We start from the raw sequence: 6,477 nt of genomic DNA, 5'->3' as shown, positions 1-6,477 counted from the left end.
AATCTAAACTAAAAAGGGGGTGGGTCACCTAGGAAATATGCTTCCCTCCACACGACCACCGCCGTGAATGTCTTCCCGCCCAGACACCCTATATTTAACCTCCCCTAGAACCCTCCCTCACCACTACCTGCACCTATCAACACCTGTGGCCTGTTCCATCGTGCGAAAACACCCAGGGGGAGACCGGCTCACGCCCAGCTCCCCCTGGGTCCCCCTTTTGAAGAGGTGTTGAGCGGTTTGCGTATCTATTCAAGTGAAAGGGAGTCTAATCGGCGCTGCCTGTCAGTCTCGGGTCACTCCACGCTTTACAAACGCCTGCTGGTGCCGTTGACCTCCATTACGCAGCCAGGAAGTGCGAAGGGAGAACAGGAAGGGTAGATAGGGTAGGTAGATAGGGAGGCTCTGTGGACCGCTGTATACGTCCTCTTTGATGAGGAGTCTCCCCTGAAAGCTCTTCCTCGTTCTGTCAACTTTGCAGAAACATCCTGGCTGTCAACACGGCGGACACACCATTGTTTGATATGAATCTCTGGGGTTGCAGAGAGCTTCTCTGACCTTCCTAGCGTCCTACGTATCAACTTCGAAAGAGGACGGCAACCCTGTGCGCACAAACAGGATATTAACCTTTGCACACACGTTTTTCATCATCATATTTATTGTTCCCGTTATTTGTAATGCCTTCCTTTCAACCCCGTGTTGCACTCTGCTGCCTGTTATGTGGAGTTGTCGAGATGGAAAAGCCCACACGCAGCCTCTGAAATCTGCAATGATTTACTCGAATATCCATAAGAAACAAGAATTACAAAAGGAAGGAAGTAACGTTCAGTGCCCTGAGACCGCATGGGGGGATTTTTCAACGTTGGATTCAGTACCTGAAAGCTCAAGATTTAGCCAAATAGCTTCCCACTGCGCATGATCTACAATCTTCAAACGTCTTAATTTCCCACATGTAAAACAAAAGCATCTTATCTTAGTTTGCGTGTTACTATAATACTATATTTTTCTGAAGAATTTATAAAGCGCCTCACACATCTGGCAAGGGCAAGTACTGCACAGGTTCCCGATGCCCTTTCAGAGTGCATGGTTGAAAGGGTGTACTGCTATTAAGTCTGTATTTAGATGGCAGTGAGGTGTGCGAGGTTCAGACTGAGATTCCATCAGTATGGCAAAGTCATATATAGCTTGATATGCTGCAGAGAAGTTTGAGACTGCATGCAGTTGAGCATGTTGGCACTAACCTTTTTTAGGTCGAGGACCGTCGCACTGCGTAGCAGTGGGCGAAGCCGAAGATTTTATGTTTCTTAGAGGGGGTTGAAACCCTCCCCTCTTCTCCATTGGCTGGCCTGGTAAATGCTGGCCAGCCATTGGAGGAGAGGGGCTTCACTCCCTTTAAGCCCCGTCTTTTTCGGATTCGGGGCGTGTTTTTTACCCTCTTTCTATCTGTGACATCTGTCACTCACCAAAAAACACGCCCCCGATTCCGAAAAAGACGGGGCTTTGCGGCAGCCATTTTTTTTCTTGTTTCCTGGTTCATGTGTCCTCTTTCCTTCCCTGCTATTACATGTCCAAATTGCAACATTACATTTGCATCTGTGTGGCCCAAGAAACTACGGCACCGGAGAGGGAAGGGGGCCACCTCCAGCCGCCCGGTGTCGACATGCTGCTGCGGAGGCTCAGGTGGGCCCCAGGGGCAGCGTCATGGGGGGCTGAGGTCCACAGGCGCCCTCCGGTTTGAATCACCCGCTCCTCTCGTGGCGCCGGCCCGGGGCATCCTTTCCCCAAATTTTGCTCCTCACCCGCGGTGCGGGTGCTGAACCGGGGTCCAGACTACCTTAGGCGGCAGATGGAGGGCGGCGGCAGCGGACGAGTGAGTGCCGTGGAGCGGCTGGCACCGGACCGGTCCAAGTACGTGAAGAGCCCGCAGGCGGCCCTTCACGAGTCTGGTGCACCCTCACCCCACCCGCTATGCTCGGAACATAGCAAGACTGTCTAACCTGACTTACTGGAAACGATGTATAGGGTGAGTGGTGCAGGTTACTGACAGCTCTTCTAACACCAAACTATAGGTGGGGTCGTGTTGTTATCCGGATAAATGCCGATTCAATGTTGCACTTACTCGACTCAACCTAGAATGCGTCAGTTTTAAAATACAGATTCCATGCAATGTAACAGGCTGAGTTTTCTTTTCTTATGCTGTTGAGCGACGTTACATTGATTTATAACGCAAAACGGACACTCTCGCTTCAAAATGCACTGTGTAAAAACTTAATTTAGTCTTTGGTGGGTGAGCGTTACTTGTGCCAAAAAACCTGAAGCAACCGCAGGCAGAGCTGCAGGAGTGGTTGCGGGCAGGGATGCTGGGGCTGCAGCGGGCTGGAGGACAGCGGGACAGGGCTCTGAGGGCTGCAGTAGGCATTGGTGCTACCGCTACGTTGGACAAGGCTCCGGAGCGGGCAAGGGGCAGCGAGCCCTGAGCTGCAGAGGACAGATGCTAGACCCGGAGGGGGTGGCAGTACTTTGTTTGGCTGAGGCCTCGGCGTGGAGGGTATGCTTAGGGGCAGGGGGCCCAGAGCAGCAGTTCAGAAGGGTGTTTGCTGCTTATTTTTCTAATCTTATGTTTCAAGCCGTTCAGTTCAGAAGGGTGTTTGCTGCTTGTTTTTCTAATCTTATGTTTCAAGCCGTTCTTGCAAAGCCGTTCTTGCAGGGTGTTGCGGGCAGTTCGTCTTTGGAACTGTTCTGTGGCCTTTTTGATGACTTTTTCTCAATCGTTTCCTGAGGACGTGAACCAATTTCGGATTGTTATTTTTGTTGTTTTGGGTGTTTCATTTTTTTTCCGGGCAGGGGGATATTTTGCATGATCTTATTTTCGGAGTGCTTTATTTAAGGATCATGTATTTGGAGTTTTTTTGTTCGGGTGGGGATTCCGTATTTTTTGTTTCTGGGCATGGCGCCCTGCGGGTTGAGACTCCACAATTTATCGAGGGGGTGGGGGTGTTCTGACGCGATTTCTAGAGGTGTTCCTTTCGCGCACATTCCTTTCTTTGAGGATCTGGGGTAAAGAATATTCTATATTAGAGTGTTTAGGGCTGTCCTTATTTTGGGGGTGCTACAAACGTTGCTTTTTGGGTATCTATTTGCTTTCGGGTATATCTGTTCTTCACTGGGGTTATTTGTGGCAAAGGTTAGTTTTGTGCGCCTTTATGAGGTTTCGTGGCGTTTTTGTCCTTACAATTCAGGTCTCGCAGCAAAAGGATCCTGAAAAGCCCGGTTTTTCATTTGTTTTATAACTGGAGGGGGTAGTGACTATAGCGCCGTGATGATACCATAGCGCTTGATGACAGCCTTGAGGCTTATATCGAAGCATGAATACGGCGGGTAGTTTATCACTTGCTCGGTGGCCCCCACGGTCTGAGGGATGGAAGCCAAGGTAGCCTGTAGGGTACACACGGCTGCTGCAGCGGCCCGAATTCCCTCAACCGTATGAGCCTTTCTTCTACTGCCGTGAGATGCGATCACACGAGCCGGGGCCGGCAGAGGCACCCAGGGGCTCGCCATCCTGAAAGGATGATTGTGAAACAAGGCCCTGCTCGCAAAAGTCCCAATTCGAGCGGAATAGGTAGCCTTTTTAAAAATTTTGTTTTTTACAAGAAATAAGATAAATATATTTTTGGGCCTTTTTCCGAAATCTCACTGTGCGTAGGTGCTGGAAAAGAGGCTAGATCTTCGGTTCCGCTGGTAAATGCACCAGAGTGGGTGAAACAATTTCATTCAAACGTAGGATTGTAGGCGATGCCTGCCGGGTGACTCTTATTGAAGGGCTGTAGGGGGCGTGAAATGTAAAGCCCTGTACCTGGTGCGAGCGGGGCTGGTGGAAGGCAGCACAGGCGGGCAAACTTTAAATGTTTATTGCACCACAAAGTTCAATGTTCATCCCAGGGAAGGCTACACAATGCACACAGAGCACCACAATAGAACACAATACAACATCATATAAAATACAATGCACGCATACAATCCACGAAAGCACCACATGCACAAACTACACTCGTTACGATTATGCAAAACTCTACTTACAGTGTGCTGTATTATGTGCAGTACACATTCCTCAACACAAGACGTGTGACAGTGCACAGAATCCAAGCAGGTAGTGCACACTCGGAGCACGAACACAACCAGCACAGTATAACAGCGCAGAAGGCTGCATGAGAAACCACAACACATGTTACACAGCACGCACAGCACTGTGAGTGCACGGCAGGTGCTGTGCAGTCCGGGTGCTCGTGTTACTGCTTGGCATTGGGAGGGGCCTGGGCTGGTCCGGCCTTCTGTCCTGTAGGTGAAAGGCCGCCCGGCCGCCGTTAGTGCTTGAGTAAGAACATTCTGGGCTCTGTTCGTTCCCAGCGCCTAGAGGGGTGCAGCGCCCTCCGTGACTCTGATTCAATTTGCTTTCTACACATAAATGCAGCACCATGTTTTTTTAGGGAAATAGAAGCCTGTCCTGCGTTATATTATAAGCCTGTCGTGCGTTATAGTAACCCCAGTAATTTGGTGTAAAGAGATTAAACGCAGTGACAGACGAAGAATTAAAGGAGCGAACCTTTGAATAGAGTCGCGAGTGAGACGCGCAGTCCCGGTCTTCAGTCCGGGGGGCTGGGCCCAGGCTGGCAGCGCCCGGGAGGGGAGGGTGATCAGAGCCCCTCTGATCCGGGCATCTTTTGTCGGATCTTTAGAGGTGGTCCCGGGTATCGGTACACGGAGAAACTAACATTAGGCACCAGCAGTGAAGTGACATAGGCTCCCGCGAGGGAGGGGGGGCCCTGCAGGGGGGCCCTCAGCACCCGTGTACCCGGGCTTGAGAGCTCACGATTTTGTTTGCAGGGGGGGCTCCACGTGCCTTGCAGTCCCCCTTCAAGTGGAGCTCGCTTGTTCTGTGTGTTCCGAACGTCCATTCCTATCAAGTGAGTGTAAAGTTGCTAACCCACGGATACTGGCTTGTTTCCCTTGTTATCAAGCCTCTCTCTCGCCCTAAAAACGCCTTTCTCCTCATTTCCTTGCTCCGCGCTGCCCTCCCTGTCTACCCATCCACTGGCACTGATGTGCTCCATGTCTCGGAGTTACACCCTTCCTCTCTCCTTTAAAGGATTGGGGTGCTACTTGTATATTTTATGGCGATTAAAGATGTATATTACACATCTGTGGCTGAACTGAGTTCATTGCCAAATGCCAGCTTATTTAAGTTAGTCTCGTTTCAGCTTTTGAACTTTAGATACGGAACTAATACTTTTGTGGGTGTGTCTTAGGTACATTGAAATTTTCAAGAGCAGTCGAGCAGAAGTACGCACTCATTATGACCCCCCCTTGGAAACTCAAGGCCATGCAGCGGCCTGGCCCCTATGACAGACCCGGTGCCGGAAGAAGATATAGCATGGGCAGAGGAGCTGGTTTTGATCGAATGCGACGTGGAGGCTTCGGTGGCGGTATGTTCATTTCAGCTGTTGGTAATGGCTCACTCTGAGCACGTTTGTATACTGTTCAATGTTCACGGGCTATGGAGGATATAAGGATTACAATGGGTACAGTGATAGCGGCTATGGCTTTGGCACGGATAACCGATGCGGAACATGTATAGAACTTCAGATTTCAAAATGTTGACGAAAACCACAGAATCGGTTATAGGGCTAACTTGGTCCTTTATTTTTAGGGTTGACAGATAATAGCTATGGTGACGGAACTTCAACTTTCCAAAGTACAACTGGGCGCTGTGTACACATGGAAGGGTTTCCTTACAGAGCTACTGAAACGGACATCTACAATGTAGGTGTAGCCACTTCTGATTTTCTTTGGAGTGTTTTTTTTCTTGTGCACTTAATGCATACGTGCCTACAATAATTCGAATGTCTACGTTAAAGAAACAAGGGGATGCCTACAATTTCTAGCAACTTGACTTCATCCACTGGACCAGTTTCGGCGCTTCTCAATGGCTCCTTTGCTTTTCAGTTCTTTTCTCCTCTGAACCAAGTGAGAGTACATATTGAAGTTGGGTCCGATGGTAGAGTAACAGGAGAGGCAGATGTCGAGTTTGCTACACACGAGGATGCTGTTGCTGCCATGTCTAAAGACAAAGCAAATATGCATAAGTTTTGTTACTTGGTTTTCTATTAAACAGTTGCAACCTGTCTCGGAACGAGTAGGAAAAGTGGTGCAGACTTGTGGATATCTTGCATAATTGGAGTATAGCACCTTTAATAGTGAATGGCCAGCTTTAGGGTCGTCTTTAAGTAACATGGTTTCATGTTTGTGTTCTTTGGGCTTGCTGTACTATGACTACTTTCTCGCGAGCTGCTACTTGATCTCGATCTTCTATTTACCTTTTTATTACTAGAACACAGATACGTCGAACTATTCCTGAATTCTACAGTAGGGGGCACTGGTGGTGCATACAGTAGCCAGATGATGGCTGGAATGGGCATGTTTTAG

The 6,477-nt window shown here is 49.2% G+C and overlaps 1 pseudogene; it reads left to right on the top strand.

Annotated features, from left to right (window-relative positions):
- The first annotated feature begins 5,137 nt into the window (after window positions 1-5,137).
- Window positions 5,138-6,477, top strand: LOC147748386 (heterogeneous nuclear ribonucleoprotein H-like; annotated as a pseudogene).

Source organism: Lissotriton vulgaris, chromosome 1_1 (assembly GCF_964263255.1).
Source record: "Lissotriton vulgaris chromosome 1_1, aLisVul1.2, whole genome shotgun sequence".
In the NCBI taxonomy this organism is placed as follows: Eukaryota; Metazoa; Chordata; class Amphibia; order Caudata; family Salamandridae; genus Lissotriton; species Lissotriton vulgaris.
Note: the sequence above shows the minus strand (reverse complement) of the source record. Positions and strands in the feature narration are given on the sequence as shown.